At 29.5% G+C, this 17198-nt stretch overlaps 1 non-coding gene across 1 annotated transcript; it reads left to right on the plus strand.

The window, feature by feature from the left end:
* Positions 1 to 4317: 4317 nt before the first annotated feature.
* Positions 4318 to 4424, plus strand: LOC121222719 (small nucleolar RNA R71). The gene has a single exon (XR_005920086.1). It is a non-coding gene; the product is annotated as a small nucleolar RNA R71 (small nucleolar RNA).
* The last annotated feature ends 12774 nt before the right edge of the window (positions 4425 to 17198 follow it).

The following is a 17198-nucleotide window of genomic DNA, read 5'->3' on the forward strand; positions in this document are numbered from 1 at the left end:
CCAAAAATGCATTAAGAATGAGATTAAAATATGTTACTTTTACAACTTATCAAATATCTTCACACTTAAGCGTTTGCTTGTCCTCAAGCAAAATTCTCAACTCACACTAAAAATAATATTTCTCAACTTGTAATTCCCATCAATAATGTCTCAAAATAATCCATAAGTAATGATGCATTGGCAATTAAACTAAAAGAGCACTAAAGTCTCAAACAATCTAAGCTAAAATTTTTAAACACTAAAACATATGTGTTTCTCCTTATCTAAATAATTACCTTTAATTCAAAATCGACAAGAATCGACATCTTTACTAAAGATTCACTCAAAGCACTCAAAGTGTTTAAGGTTCAAGAATAAACACTCAATAGTCATACATGAAAAGTCATTACCATAAGCTTGCATGAAAATCAAATCTCCACCACTATAAAATGATATGATACACAAATCAAAAGGTCTTTAAGAGGTTGTAATGGGGCTTGGGTTAAGGATGTGGAGAAAGGCCGAAAAAGATGGTTAAAATCGAGATCGAATTGATAAATTACCAAACTAGAAAAAAATAACAAATACTGAATTAAAAACAAGTGCATAAATCAAGAACTATTCAAGAATAAGAAACCAAGCTTCTTCTCAAAATATGAATTTAATTGTTCAAGCTCATAGAACTAAATAATAATCAAAATGTAAATATATATTTTTCTATTTCTTTTTTTTGATTATTTTTTAACAATAAGAAATAATTCAGCAAATCAAACAAAAGAGCATAGTTAGGCAACTAACCAAATCAAATCTTGACAAAAAGGGAGTCAATAAAACGGGAAAAATTCTCAACGAACAAAAAATGAGTTATGGGTTAACATTAATGGGTAATTTAAGAAACGGTGTGTTAGACTCAACGGGGTTCACTAAGGGTTAATTATGTAGGTAGGATTTTTATGGGATAAGTGGGTTAAAACCTAAGTGTCTTTATCATCTTAGTGTATCAAATCAAAATGTGTGGTCTTGACATGTATAATCGACGCAAGTTCTAGAATAACAAATCAAATTGACACACTCATAACCAATAATAAAATGAGTAAGAAAAATGTATGCTCTAAAGGCTCAAAATCTCACAAGAAATCATGGTTTTTGATGTCAATCTTGCTTATCATGCTTGATTCTCTCATTTTAGCTAATACTTCAATTTAGAGAAACAACCTAAAAATTTTAATTTCTGAAACATAGCCTATCATGCTTGATTCTCTCATGTCTTCAAGTTTAAATCAACCGACACATAATTATCTAGAAATTAATCCAAAACACATCAATAAAAATCTCAAATCAATAAAAATTCATTCTAATAGAAGTATGAGAAAATTACTTAAACACAAGACATAATTCAGGGATTTTCTAATAATTATATAAATAACCTCCCCACACTTAAGATATACATTGTCCTCAATGTACAAACAAATATAATCACAGTATAAATAGAATATCATAAGATAGGAAGAAAACTAAAACTGCCTTGAATATTGGATGAAATTCTCAAAATAGTGAAAAGCAGAATTATAGTCAAATCTAAATGTAACGCATGATTTCGAGAAAATAAAAAAAACACAAATAATAGAGAAGATTAAGAGGGTTATAACTTGATTGGAAACCACCATAAAAATATATTTCAAAAGATAATAATTAAAATAAGTTTAAGAAAATAAAAAAATTAAAAAATTAAAAACAAAATTAAAAATAAAGATAAATAAAAAATAAATAAAAAAATAAAATAAACAACAACAACAACAATAATAATAATAAACTCAATGATACCAATAAACTTAAAGGTAATTGTAATAATGATAGTAAAAAAATACTAAAAGTAATAGAAATAGCAAAAAAAATTAAAATCTAAGTATAAGAAAAATTAGTAAAATAAAAATAAATAATATAACAAATAATAACAAATAAATAAAATAAAATGGGTGGCTTGGTTGGGGAAGAAGAAAAAGAAAAATTGATAAAGGAATTCTAGGGTTTGGGCCACATGGCCATGTGACATGGTCGTGTGGAGTATTTTCAGCCCGTGTGCAATTAAAAATTAACTCAGTTTTCACACAACCGTGTGCCCAGGCTGTGTGTGATTTCCTTCGCTTTTCCCACGCCAGTGTGGCTTGGTCGTGTGTGTCAAAAACACACATTTTTTAAGATTTTTTGAAAATTAATTAATTTTGAAAATAACATTAAATAAGATTAAGAAAATTAGCGGTGTTAACACTCTGGTTGCCTCCCGAGAAGCGCTTATTTAAAATCTAAGCTCGACTTACCTCATATTCGCATGGTCACGGTGGTTTACGGAGTCGAACCTCCTCTTTCTCATTATCAATTCTATGATCAAAATAAGGTTTAAGTCGAGTACTATTTACTTTAAATGTGCCAAGTTCAGAATTAGTTACCTTGATTGTACCGTATGGAAAGACATTCAGTATCGTATAGGGATTTGATCCGTTTGCATCAAGCTTCGAAGTGGCCATTCAAGGATCCGTTTTATCTAGCAGTACCTTGTCTCTAACCTTAAATTGGTTTGTTCCATCCACATGTTCATCATGGAGTCGCTTTGGCTTCGCATCGTGTATTCTCATTTTCTCCTTGACATGTGTCCGCCATTTGTCTAGTTCATCGATTTGTAACATTCGTTCTTCATGAGTCATTCTGTTTCGGTCACATGGACTGGAACATGGCTCCATCATATTTTTTCGAGGGGTTTACTTCAAAGAAGTTTGATCCACATGGTTACTCATATTAACAGAACTTGTAAAATTTTCTTGATCACTAGATGTCTTAACAGAATCACCAGCTTGGAGAGTAATCGTTTTGTCACCTATAAGAAGTATTAATTCACCTCTTCCAACATCAATAATAGTTCTGGCAATTGCTAAAAAGGGTCATCCTAAAATTAAAGGTACGTTACTATCCTCGTCCATGTCTAAAACAACAAAATCAACTGGGAATATGAATTTATCAATTTTTACAAGAACATCTTCAATAATACCCCTAGGAAATCTAATTGATCTATCTGCTAATTGAATACTCATCCTAGCTTGTTTGGGTTTCCTAAGACCTAATTGTTTAAACATTTTATAGGGCATAACATTAATAGTAGCCCCTAAATCAGCCAAAGCATTATTAATATTTAAACTACCAATTAAACAAAGAATAGTAAAACTCCTTAGATCCTTCAATTTGTTGGGTAGTTTATTTTGCAATATGGTCGAGCAAACTGCATTTAATTCCACATGCGACGAATTACCTAACTTCCTCTTGTTCGCCAAAAGCTCCTTTAAAAATTTAACAGAATTGGGAACTTGCAAAAGAGCTTCAATAAACAATAAGTTAATATGTAATTTTTTCAGAAGTTTAAGAAATTTACTAAATTGTTCATTCGTGTGGTCTCTCTTCGTTGCGTGAAGATATGGCATTCGAGTTTTATATTCTTTACCAACCAGTTTTTGCTCATTCTGGCTTACCTCAACCTTAATGTTACTTACCACACTTTCTTTCCTCAGTTTTGATTCAGATTCAACTAACCATTTTTCATCTCAAACAGTAATTGCATGAAGCTGCTCTCTTGGGTTAGTTTCGGTATTGTTAGGCAAGCTACCTTGTGGTCTTTCTAAGATTAGCTTAGCAAGCTGACCTATTTGGTTCTCGAACCCTTGAATTGAAGCTTGCTAATTTTTAAGTGCTGATTCAGTGTTTTGAAAATGGGTTTCTAACACTGAGATAAACTTCGTCAACATCTCCTCAAGGTTCGGCTTCTTCTCTTGTTGGTAAGGTTGTTGTTGGAAGCTTGGAAGGGGTTGTGCTCTTTGATTTCCTTGACCACCCTAAGAAAAATTGGGATGGTTCCTCCAACCTGCATTATAGTAATTACTATAAGGGTTATTTTGGGGCCTAGAATTATTACTCATATAATTGATTTGCTCGTTCTCTGTGCTAGAAGTGAAGGGTAAACATTCTGGATTGTTCATTCCACCTCTATTTGTATCGCATTGCATCATCGGATGTACCCACATACAAACATAAAAATTATCAATTTTCTTATTTAATTGTTCTACCTGATTTGATATCATGATGACTACATTTAGATTGAAAACATCGACTGCTCCATTTGGCTTCATCCTCATGACTTGCCACTGATAATTATTCAGTGACATCTCTTCTATAAACTCATAAGCTGCTTCGGGTGTTTTATTATTCAATGTACCATCAACTGCTGCGTCGATCAACTGTCTAGTTGAGGGATTCAAAATATTGTAAAAAGTTTTAACCTATAGCCATAAAGGTAACCCATGGTGAGGGCACCTTCTCAATAAATCCTTATACCTCTCCCATGCATCATATAAGGTTTCTAAGTTGATTTGAACGAAGGAAGAGATATCATTCCTCAACTTGGCCGTCTTAGCTGGTAGGAAGTACTTCAGTAGGAATTTCTCGGTCATTTGATCCCATGTAGTGATAGAACCTCATGGTAAAGAATTCAACCATTGTTTAGCTTTTTTCCTCAACGAGAAAGGGAATAACCGTAGGCAAATAGTGTCGTCAGAAACTCCATTTATCTTGAAAGTATCACAGACTTCTGGAAAATTAGCCAAATGAGTATTTGGATCTTCGTATTGAAAACCGTCAAACTCAACAAATTGTTGTACCATTTGAATAGTGCTTGGCTTCAGTTTGAAATTATTCGCAACAATGGTGGGTCTCACAATACTCGATTCAACCCCAGTTAGAGTGGGCTTGGCATAATGGTACATTGTACGAGGAACATGATTTGGATTTGTAGGATTTGCAGCAACCGCAGGAAGCAGCTGATTAGTCTAATTATCACCCATCTCATCAATAATAATAACATCCTCATGCTCACCTACTATGCTCCGTCGACTCTGCCTTGCTTCTCTACGATTTCTGCGAGCTGTACTTTCAATCTCACTGTCAAATAATAATGGTCCCGACGGGTTTCTTCTAGTCATAAACTAAAGGAACCTACCAAAAGCAAATAAAACAAAAATTAGAAAACAAAAATTAAACTAAAAATAAAAATATAACAAAAATAAAAATGACTAAATTAATAAAAATCGAGGGTTCCTAGTATTTTAGTCCCCGACAACGGCGTCAAAAACTTGATGATCACTAAACTAACTATAATTACGACAAAAGCAAGTGCACCTATCGAACAATAGTATGGCTATGGTGAGTAGGGAATATCGTATCCATGATGACTAAAAGTACTAGTAATTACCGTTTTCCTATTATTTACCCGATAAATTGAAATGATTGTTTTTAATCTAAATTTACTAATCTAATTTAACTACGAACACAATAGAGAATGAAATGGAAAAATTATCGAAGATAACCAATGAGAAAGACAATACCCAAGAAAGAATCCACCTAGACTTCACCTATTATTCTGAATCTGAATTAAACGATTTATTTACTTGTGCCTTGATCCGTAGAAATCCCTAAATTATGTTAATATCTCTTTTGAGAGTAAGAACAACTGACTCTAGGTTGATTAATTGAAATTTCTTTCTAATTAAAACCCCTATCGTCGCATTAACTCGATCTATGGATTCCCCTATTAGATTTGACTCTAATTCGGTAGATTTATGTCGTCACAAGGACTTTTGCTCCATTGAAATAAACACATTAAACCTGAATTAATATCCTAAAAATATTAAAACACGAAATAAGCATACATAAATGAGAATAAGAATTATGTATTTATAGCGTAAAAATAGAAATTAAATAATAAGTTTCATCATAGGTTTCATCCTCCCTAGATATCTAGGGGATTTAGTTCACAATCCTGAATAGAAATATCTCAAAGTTAGGAAGATATAAAGAAACTCAATAAAACTTCGAAGGAAATTAAATGGAAATTTTCGATCTTGAAGAAGATCTGCTTCCGAGTGGATTCTGATGGCGTTCTTCGAGTGTTTTCTTTAATCTTCCCGGAGTGCCCCCTTAGATCTTCTTCTAATTGGTATTTTATAGACTTTAGAATGCTCAGAAAGCCTAAAAATTGAGTTTTTCTGCGTATCTGGGAAGCACGATGCGATATTGACACGGGCTGGCACATGGGCGGGTGACCAGCCCGTGTGGATCTTGGAAACAACTCTAATCATCCGATTTTGGCTCATTTTTTGCTCCTTTCGCTCCCAAATACTCTCCTAAGTATAGAAACATGAATTTAAAGGATTGGGAGCATCAAATTTACTAATTTACATAATTAATCATCCAAAAATGCATTAAGAATGAGATTAAAATAAATTACTTTTACAGCTTATCAGAGATGAAAAAGAAAATTAGAGAGAAAATATAAAAAATAGTTTTTTAATCAAAACTAAATTGACACGATGTATAAATGTTAAGAGTTAAATTTGTTATTATGTTAATTTTAAAAGTTGTCGTGTCATCTTCCTTGTAGTCAATTAATGGCTGATGACCAAAAAAGATAAATCTAAAAATATTAGTAATAATTTTGTAAGTTTTCATAATTTAATAACACAAAAAATATACTAATAGTCTAGTAACTACAAATATAGTTTACCCTAGTTTTTAAATAGTCATGCCATCAATGACATGAGAAAAAAGTAGACACATGGCATGTTCATTGGTTGAATGTGTCATTTTTTTTTAAATACCATAAACATTCGGGTGAGCTATACAATCATTCACCCAATTATTAGTGTGTTTTTGTTTTGCTCACTAACTATGAAAATTTTCAATTTAGTCACTAATGTTATTATTTGTTATTATTTGAGTCTGTTTTGATTACCCTCTATTAAATTGTTAACTAAAATTATGTGGCATTTTTAAAATTAGTATATTAACATATTTAATCCTCAATACTTACATCTTTTATCAATTTGTTCTTAATCCTAAATAATTCAACACATTTAACCATCCATATTTATAAATTTTATCAAATTAGACCTCAAACTTTTCCACCAATCAAATTTTATTTTATTTTACAACCTGATTCTTTTGTTGCTGCTGACGGACAGACAAAGAAGACTTATTCAGTCCTCAGCACCTTATCCCCCCTCTTCCACCAGTTAAACTGCGTTTTTAACGTCAGTTTATATAATATTTAAATAATTTATTACATTATAAATATGCATAGTATTATATTGATAATTCAAACAAATTAAAAAATAATAATAAATTTGAAAATATAAATTATTTCTTTTTAATATAATAATATTTTTTTTAAATTATTCATATAATTTTTAGAAATTAGAGAAATTGAATTCCATATATTCTTGCAGTGCTAACAGTTTGTTTCTCGTAAAGGCAAAGTCCTCTAGTCCTTGGCATGTAATATAATGTACATTACAGTCTCTAGAATTTGGCGGTAAAAATAAAATAAAATTTGATAGTTGGAAAAGTTTGAGGGCTAAATTGATAGAATTTGTAGATATTGAGGGTTAAATTTGTTGAATTATTTAATATTAGAACCAAATTAATAGAATATGTAAATATTGAGAATTAAATACGTTACCGTACCAATTAAAAAATATCACATCATGATTTTCGTTAACAATAGGAGGGTGACCAAAATAGAATCAAATTATAACATTAGTGACTAAATTGAATTTTTTTATAGTTGATTAACCAAAACAAAAATATACTAATAATTGAGTGACTAAAATAAGTACCAAAGTGAAAAAATATAATTTAGGGATCAAATAAATATAATTATTATAAGTCATAATTCTCATATTAAAATATAAATTTTTTTTACAAAGAAAACCTTAATTTAGAGGAAGGAATTGCAAATGTTGGGATTTGAATCATGGTGGTTGGTTCTGGACCAGTGCGTACCATTTCAATGTTAAAACGAGATATTAAATGACCTTTTTTGCACCAAAGAAAATTTTAGTTTGCCTAGTCGCACCAATTTGTTCTAGTCAATTCTGGTCATATCAGGCGAAACATGATGTACTAGTCGGTGCATCAAATAATATTTAAAAAAATGATTTTTATTGTTTGCTTTATATGAAAATTTAAAAAGTCAACACTTGTATTAATCAAGACTACACTTAATCAATAAATTTTAAAATTTAAACTATAAAACTTAAATATAATAATAAAAAATAAACTTACTCAGAGGTCAAAAAAAAATTCTCCTCAACTTTACCTTCTTTTATTTCTTTTAGGGACGAGGGAAAGAAGCTGAAGGCCTAAATCCCTAAAATTTCAGCTTCCAGCTTGGTTTCAAAAACCTCTTTCACCTTTGATATATATGTTAGCTTTAAATGGGCTAATGTTGTGGATTATGTCGTCGAGATGATTTTTTTTTTGTTAATTTTGGATTTATTGAATGATAGATTTTTATTTTAGAATTTATTGATAAGTATTTAAAATTTAAAATTTATTTAAAATTTTTAAATATTAAGATATACATATATTAAATATTTTTTAAAAAATCTCGATAAATATAAAATGATACGCCGAAATAAGCTAATATTAATACGTACTAATTTCAGTAGAAAAATAGTACACCCACTGATACAGTACTAACTACCTTAATTTCGATTCCATATCCTTTGAAAATTAAATCAACAAAACTTTAAGTTTTATTACTTATTAAATATTTAGTATTACAGAAAAAAAACTATTTTTAAACATGGAGAATACTTTTAACTTATGATTTTTCTTTTTAAAATTTCATGACATTTTATATTTGGATTAATTATATAAAATTGCAATTTTCATTTCTAATGATCATAACATCAATTTATATATCATGATATAAACAATATAATTTTTTAAAAAAAAATACAAAATCATCTCACACGTAAATGTATTGGTGAAAAAAAATCTCATATATTACTAAAATAAAAAAAATGATTTTTGAAAAGTGACGATATGTTACTGATTTCCATATTTAATAAAATGTGTAAACTCAATTTAAACCATTTATCATGACAACTTGAACTGCTATAAGTTTTTTTTTTTACTTTAGCAATTAAAATAAATAATTTATTACCTATAAATTGAATTACATAAAATAGTATATTATAATATATCTTCATTTATTCATATTTGTTTTTAAAGTAAAAGAGTTTGGACAAGATACAAAGCCTAAAATATAGGTTTGGATAAAAATTTAAGACTCATTTTTTATATGGGTCGGGCCTTGAGCAAGATTTTTTTGTTCAAATCTGACCTAAATATATTATATTATATTAATTATATATGTTAAATAATAATTATTATTTATATTTATATTGAATCACTAACACGATAACAATTAAACTCGTTACCTAAACCCCCCAAAAAAAACTTGTCTAACTAAATAACTCAACCCAAAATATAAAATCTTAAAAATGATATTTAATACAATAAAATATTTATTATATTTATCTGTGTTTTTTAATAAACATTTATTATATTTATGGTAGTTTTCTTAATATAAAAATTTTTAATGTATTTCTAATGTGTTAGAAAACTTTTATTTTAGCTTTTTTTTAGTGCATTTAGTGTATTATATATATTTTTAAAAATATTTTTAAATAAAAACTAATCTAAAAAATCAAATATGGGTAAGTTAAGCTCAAATTTACCTTTCTTAAATTGGGTGAGGCTTGGGCAAAAAAATAAGCCAATTTTTCAAACAGGGCCTGGGCTTGAAAAACTAGCCTAGATGCCTTGTATGGGCTCGACTCAAATCCCCATTAGCACCTCTACTAGAGAATATGACTGAGTCAAATATATGCCCAATTAACTTTTTTTTGTATGAAAATATTTAGGGGTAAATCTCAAAATTATACATCAATTTTTGTTTAATGTGTAATTTTATACATGAACTTTGTTTTTGTGCAAAATTTTACGTAACATTTGTTACTTAATCTAATTCTCACAAATTATTAATACAATTATTGATAGAGGATCATTTTATATTTATATATATATATATTACATACACTAGTTATTATATTTATCTAATATAAAAATAAATTGATGTATTTATTTCTTCACATATGTATAATTGAGTCAAAATTAAAATTTCATGTATACATTTGAACCACAATCAAAATTTCGTGTGTAGAATTTCACTAAATTAAAATTCATGTATCAAATTACACATTAAATCAAAATTTATATATAATTTTAAAATTTGTCCCAAACATCTAACACCTTATCATATCTTTGGAAAACATCATTGGGCCATTTCAATAGATATTTGGCGGTAGTATGTTGAAAAGGATACAATAAACCTTGTTGGTTGTCTCCTTAAATCACCATTTCAAGATATATAACTTTTTTTATTATTATTATAATTTAGTTAGATTATATCAAATGTTTTCGATTTATTTTACTACTCTGTACCTATTATGTAATAACTCAACTTCTTATGTTATGATTATAAATAGAAGTGGTCATGGGCCGATCGACATGTTAGGTCTGATTTGGACTTACATTTTTCAACAAAGATTGATTTGATCTATTTTACTGTTTAAAAGCAACAAAATTATTAAGTGGTTTTATACTCTTCGTAACTTTTTTATACGATTAATATTTTTAACAATTCAACTCTCAAATTTATCAATATATTTGTACTGATTATGTATGTAAAATTTTGAATTGATCTGATATCTTTATCATATCGATCTAAAATATTGTTTATATTAATATATATTTAACAATTGAAAACTTTCACATAAAACAAATAGTTAAAAAAATTTATTTTATGTCAAACTTGACATGCACGATCTAAATGAATGAAAAATGAAATATGATGACGGATTGTTAAAATAGTAATCATACAAATAATTACACCGGTGTAAGTGAATCCATCCCTTTAATCTATTGTTAATTTAATAAAAGAAAACCATTTAATAATTTATTGAGATCCTAATATAAATGAATAAATAAATAAATAATAAATTATTTTAATAAAATGAGATAAATAAATAATTTAGACCTTATCACCTATATATATTATAATAAATGAAAGACATTCTATAAAAAAATTAAAGACAAAAACAAATGAATAATTTAAATTGTATAAAAAATTACACTTCAATGCTAATGATAATAAAAATAATTAATAATGTACTTAATAAAAATTAAGATGTAGTAGTTGATTTATTTATTGTTAGATTGATAATTAAATAAATTTTAATAAGATATATTTAAAAAGAAATCACGAGTACACTAATTGTAGTTTTAGAGTAGCTTTATAACAGTTTAAAAGCTAGCCTTGAAAAGATTATTTACACCTATGCTAGTAGCTTCCTAGGTGCTACACGTAGCTTTTTAATTAGAAGCTAGTGTCACGCGCTGTAAATAAAAGCTTATGATAATTGCGCACAGAACATTTTATGGAGGCCAACTGAATAAATGAGGCTTATTTGATTTGCTTGAACTAGTTCGATTTGTGGAACACATGGAGAAGTCCATCTACTTAAAGTATTGGTGGCCCAATGAAACACTCAGTAAAACTAGAGTTATCACGGTAATCAGTGTAAATCTTAAGGGATAAAGATGTATAGAGCTTAAATTCCTTAGGACTCTCATCTTGTAGATAGACACTAATCTAAACTGTTGATATAATTCGATTTGTACCATTGGATCTTGGGGAGCTCAACTATAAATAGAGGTCTCCCCCTTCTTTTGTATTCATCCCATTGTACTTCATTCATTCTTGAGTTAAAGAATTTATTAATAGCATTTACTCAAACACCTTGTGTGCATTGTTTTCTTGTGGCTTTTCAATTCTCTCGTTGCTCTTTCATTTCGAGTTGCTTCTGCTATATTTTCTAGTGCCTTAGAGAATTTTCGGGAGAATTCTCTCTTTTCGAGTTTTAGGCTAACTTAGGTTGATTTGAAGCAAAAAAATCACCTAAGGTCGCGCGATTTGCAAAACTTAAGTTCTAGCCTCGTGACAATAATAGCTTATTAGGTGGTACATGTAACTTTCTAATTAGAAGATAATGGATAACTGATAAATTTTAAAAAATAAGTGTAAATTAAGTATTGAATTTAAATATAAAAGTTATTCCATGCATTAGATAAAATTAAAAATACTTCATAAATATAAATAGTAAATTATGCAAAATTTTATTCTATATTTATCATTAAATTTTGAACATGTCACATTATTATAAAATAATCAAAATTTAAACTTAAAGTCTTTAAAAGATAATATAATGTTAAAATAAAAATTGAATTAACTGAAAATATTCTACATTAAGTGATAAGTAGCTCTTATCTACTTATTAATTTTCACACTTTTATAGTTTCTTTTTTCACATGTAATCTTTGATGTACTAGGTAATATGAATTTTTTTTTTAAAAGATGAGAAGCATTTGTTGAGGCATTTTTCATTCAGTGCTTGGACCAATGTCAATTGCCTCTGGAACTGATGATTTGGAAAATTGTCATGTTTGGATTGACAAATTTTGACTACAAATATGGTTGGGTTGTGATATTCTTAGTTGATTATGATTCTTACAAGCTTGTCCTTTATATCCAATCTACCTATACATGGTATCTTGAAGATTTGTTGGGATTGGATCAATCTCAACCGACATCCCTAAAACTAAGAAACATATGAAGTCGATTAACGGGAAGATATCATTAATCGATTGGAAGACTTATCCTTTGTGATTTATATCATATTTATCTTGCTTATGTTAATGAATAAATAATTGTATGGAAGAAACTATGTTAGCAAGTCCATACTCATATAAAGTAAGTGAACTTGTATAGGTTTTTATACATGAGTTGAGAACACTTATTTCGTTTAGCCAAGAACCTAAATCGAATGCATTATTCTGTAATAATCGAATTTGTTACTTGGTTAAGTGTCCTAATTCAAAAGCACCCAATGTTATCTTTTATGGTGTTGATGGCCAGGATTTCAAGCAAATCTCTAAATGAAAGTTGCAAAAGAAACACGAGATATTATTTAAACAATACATGAAGGTACAAGTATTGTTAAAAGATCCAAATTTCAAATTTTTACTACTAAATTTGAAAACATGATAATGCAGGAAGAAACCATTGGAGAATTCTATGCCAAGTTATGTGACTTGTTTAATCAAACATTTGCTTTTGGAGATGAGTATACCAATGTTAAATTGGTGAGAAAGGTTCTTCATTCCCTACCTGATAGATTTAGTATCAAGGCCATTACCATTGAAGAACCAAAGACATTGATACAATGTATATTGATAAACTGATTGGATCTTTTCATACATTTGAGATCAATCTTGATGAAGCAAAGAAGAGTGACTGCATGTCGGCTTGCGTGCGCTGAGGCTAAGAATCGACACAAATACAATAAAAATTATAGCGATATACTACAAGTGTGATAGGTCAATTATAATATTTTTAAGTGTTACAATGGAACACTTCGAGTATTCCACGGATCAAACCCAAGAGAGTTTGGGTGGTAAGGTGATTAATAAAGAAAATGGCATGTAAATAGGAAGTCTAGCTAGCTACTCACTAAGTTTCATATTTTGACAAATCATATTCACAGGGTAATTACACTATTTAACTATCAAACACTAAAAGGGACTAAATTACAAAATAGTTAAAGTTACGCAATTAATAATTCAATGAAAAAAAGCATTTGGTTGACTTCCATGTTGCTAATTAATTCTTGGATTAGAGATCCATAGAGATTAAACTTCTAATTGGTTCAATTTTACCTCTTAGTCACCATTGTACCAAATTAGATAATTTAGTCCAGTTCATCTCTCGACCTCACCAAACTAAATCAAGACAACCAAATTGGTTCTCAATAGGCTCTCCTCTCGGCCTCACCTACCTAAATATTCACCTAGATTCGTCAATTCTAAGTTTTGAAGTTTATTTGATTTAGTCCTTGCACCAAAAAATAACTAAACAACATTTTCATCAACCAACCACCATAGATTTAGTTACCACTCATCATCAGCATACAAATGACAGTCAAATGCATGCTTAAATAGTTTATTAAAATAAAATCAAAAGTAATGTTAGAGGAAGCTTAAGAATTTCTTGATGGATGCTTTGAAAAGGATAATGGCAACAACAATAAAGGTGAAAACACAACTAAAGTTAAAATTTTTATGCTTTTGAAAGTAAACAAGGCTGCTATATATTGAAGGATTTGACGTAAAATCAAATACAAAGTAAACTTGAGTACTAAATTGTAAACAAAGTGAAAAGTTATAGCAAAAACTAATTAAACTAACTAAACTATCAACCACACAAACGAAGCTCAAAAAAGTAAATGATCTAAACCTAAAAACGGTGAAGAAGCAAACAACTAAGCTAAAAAGATGAAAGAAAGTTGGCTCCTCTTAGTTGATAGCCAAAAGAGTCTTTTAACAACTGAGAAAATCAACCATAACGATGACAAAATTGCCCTTAAAATGTGTGTGTTGACTTGGGTTGGTGTTGAACAAAAGACTACCACTGCAACATTTTTCTCCCCGTTAGGCAATGGTGTTGTGACATCCTTGGTGATGACCACGATTTATTCACTTTAATGATATCGCGACCTTGGAAGCTTGATGTCGTGACTTTGGGCTCAATGTCATGACACCACCCCATTAATGTTGTGACTTTGTCAATAGTCGGGTCTAGGTTGATTTCTCGTTGAAGTCTTGTACCTTCGAGGCAAAGGACCTTGGAGTCGCAACATCCATAGCATCAATGTTGCAACACCCACATTGAATGTTTTTTTCCTCAAGGTTAGGCTATTTTCATCTCTCTACACCAACTCAAACACATCTTTAGGTTTTTCATGGCACCATTTTGTCAATTTGGGTCTCAAAATGAGTAAAACTAAGCAAAAACGATTATCAATGATAAAAACTAGAAGTCAAAAAAAGTATATAAAAAACTAGTAAATTGCTAAGAGAATAAGCTCTTCAAGTATTTTAGAAAGCCTAATTTGGTGTATCAAAATACGGTAGATCAAGGAGCGAATCCAGAGAAAAGAATATTACTCTCTAGGTGGAAAAAAATGTGCCCATTGAGACTGGCACAACTCTAAATGATCTATAGGAATAGATTACCTTATTTACCAAGAATTTCAACAAAGTATTCAAATCTAAACGTAGCCAAAGGTTTGAAAAGTTCAAAAACACTCAACAAAGGAAGGCTAAAGAAGTTATTATCAATGATAAGCCATCCAAGATAAAAAAGGAATACAATGTCATGAATGTCATGGATTAGGTCACATTCAAGCAAACCGTGTCAATACCTTGAAGAAGAAGAAGAAGAAGTCCTTTTGTGTCACTTAGAGTGATGAGTCCAACAGTGAATCAGAATCTAATGAAATTTTGAGCAACTGTATTACTTTCACCACTAAATCCAACATAGAGGAAAGTAATTGTGATGAGCCCATAAAAAAGTATCTAACGTCGAGTTTTTGAAAAATTACAAGACTATGCTTGACATATTGTAGATGGTTTGAAAAATAGTTGTTATGCCACTACCAAAAGAGGAAAAGATGTTATAGAAAGGCCCAGAACTCTCAACAATTTTTATAAGGTTATACAATCATCCTAAGGCAACAAAGTTGATGTTACTGAAATTGAGCTATGGAATGAAAAGCTCGAACACATCCTTGTAGTATGTGGAGACTATATCAAATAAAAATAACACAAGGACTCTCACAAAAAAATTGTAATTGGTTCAAAGCACTGCACCATTGGAACTTTTCCATATTGATCCCATTGGTCCAATGTAGACCAAAACTATAAGTGTTGAGAAGTATATCTTAGTTTACGTATACTTACCATATCCAAAAAAAAATAACACGAATTGTGGAGAATCCGCAACAAATGTAGAACCTCAGCCATCGATAGGACATCCAAGACCAGGACCCAAAAACATATAATCCCTAATGACGTGTCATTTGTATCCTAAGTATTCAAAATGTTCCGACGGGGCATGTTTCCATATCATTCCATAATTCTCAACATTTTACACACATTATCTTAATTTATGTAAACTTACCATTTCGACAAAACAACAAATTAACAATTTATATACCACGAAATTAAATGAGGTACGACATTAATAATTTTCCATCAAATTAAAAAATTAATTAATTTACCATTATACGAACTTACCTTGACTACACAATTGCATAAAAAAGTTACCGACGACTAATCTGAAACTCTGGCCTTTCCACGATTCAAGTCCGGTTATTGCGTATCTTGATCTAAATAATAATTTTATTGAATTAAATAATTCAAAATCAACTTAAACTAACTAATTCATACTCATAATCCTTTTTAAGGTGGTTGTACAAGATTACCCTTTACACTTTAACATTTGTACAATTAAGTCCTTAAACCGAAATTCACAATTTAACCACAATCCAAGCAAGCCTAACTAGCCAGCTTTTCTATGTGTTAATTTTAGCCCAAATTTTCTACCATTTCATATTATTCACAATGTATGTTGCTATACTCTCAAATAGTTCCTTAAACTCAAAATCAACAAAAATCATTAATAAAATACTTATACTTAACCTTCAAACTTAAGGATTTAACAACTAAGTACACAAATACATTTATCTCATTCATGGTAAGTCTCTAAAATTCTAACGATTTCATCAATCAACCTTCGGGTTAGTTGGATTAAGCTAAAACGAACTCAAAAACATAAAAATAAATAGAAATAGACCTCAAAAACTCACTCAAGCAAGAAAGGAAGCTTGGCCAAAACTCTTCTTGTTCAACAATGGTGTTTCACGTTTATAGGAATAAGGAGAAGTAAAACAATACAATGTTTTCTTCTTTTTCTCACCTAATGGCACTCATTACCATATTTTTAATTAAAATAACAATTTTAATCACCCAAATATCTAAAGTTGGTGACCCAATCGTCCACCATTCTTTGATATGGTGTAATCGCCATTTTATTCCACCTAATCCCTTTTCCTTGGCTGATAGATATAGTTAGTTAATAGAACTCAACTTTTGTAGCTTTTATAGTTTAGTCTTATTTACTTAATTAATGATTTAATCATTTAAATTTCTTAACTAAAATTTAATATGAATTTACTAAATATTCGTAAAGATTAAATTAATATTATTTACTGACTCTCTTGTCGAAGTTGTGGTCCCAAACCATCGTTTTCGACACCACTAAAAATCGGGTTGTTACATTATTTCTAGATGACTGTTATATTTTGGACCTTATA

The sequence above is a fragment of the Gossypium hirsutum genome, chromosome D10 (genome assembly GCF_007990345.1).
Source record: "Gossypium hirsutum isolate 1008001.06 chromosome D10, Gossypium_hirsutum_v2.1, whole genome shotgun sequence".
Taxonomy (NCBI): domain Eukaryota; kingdom Viridiplantae; phylum Streptophyta; class Magnoliopsida; order Malvales; family Malvaceae; genus Gossypium; species Gossypium hirsutum.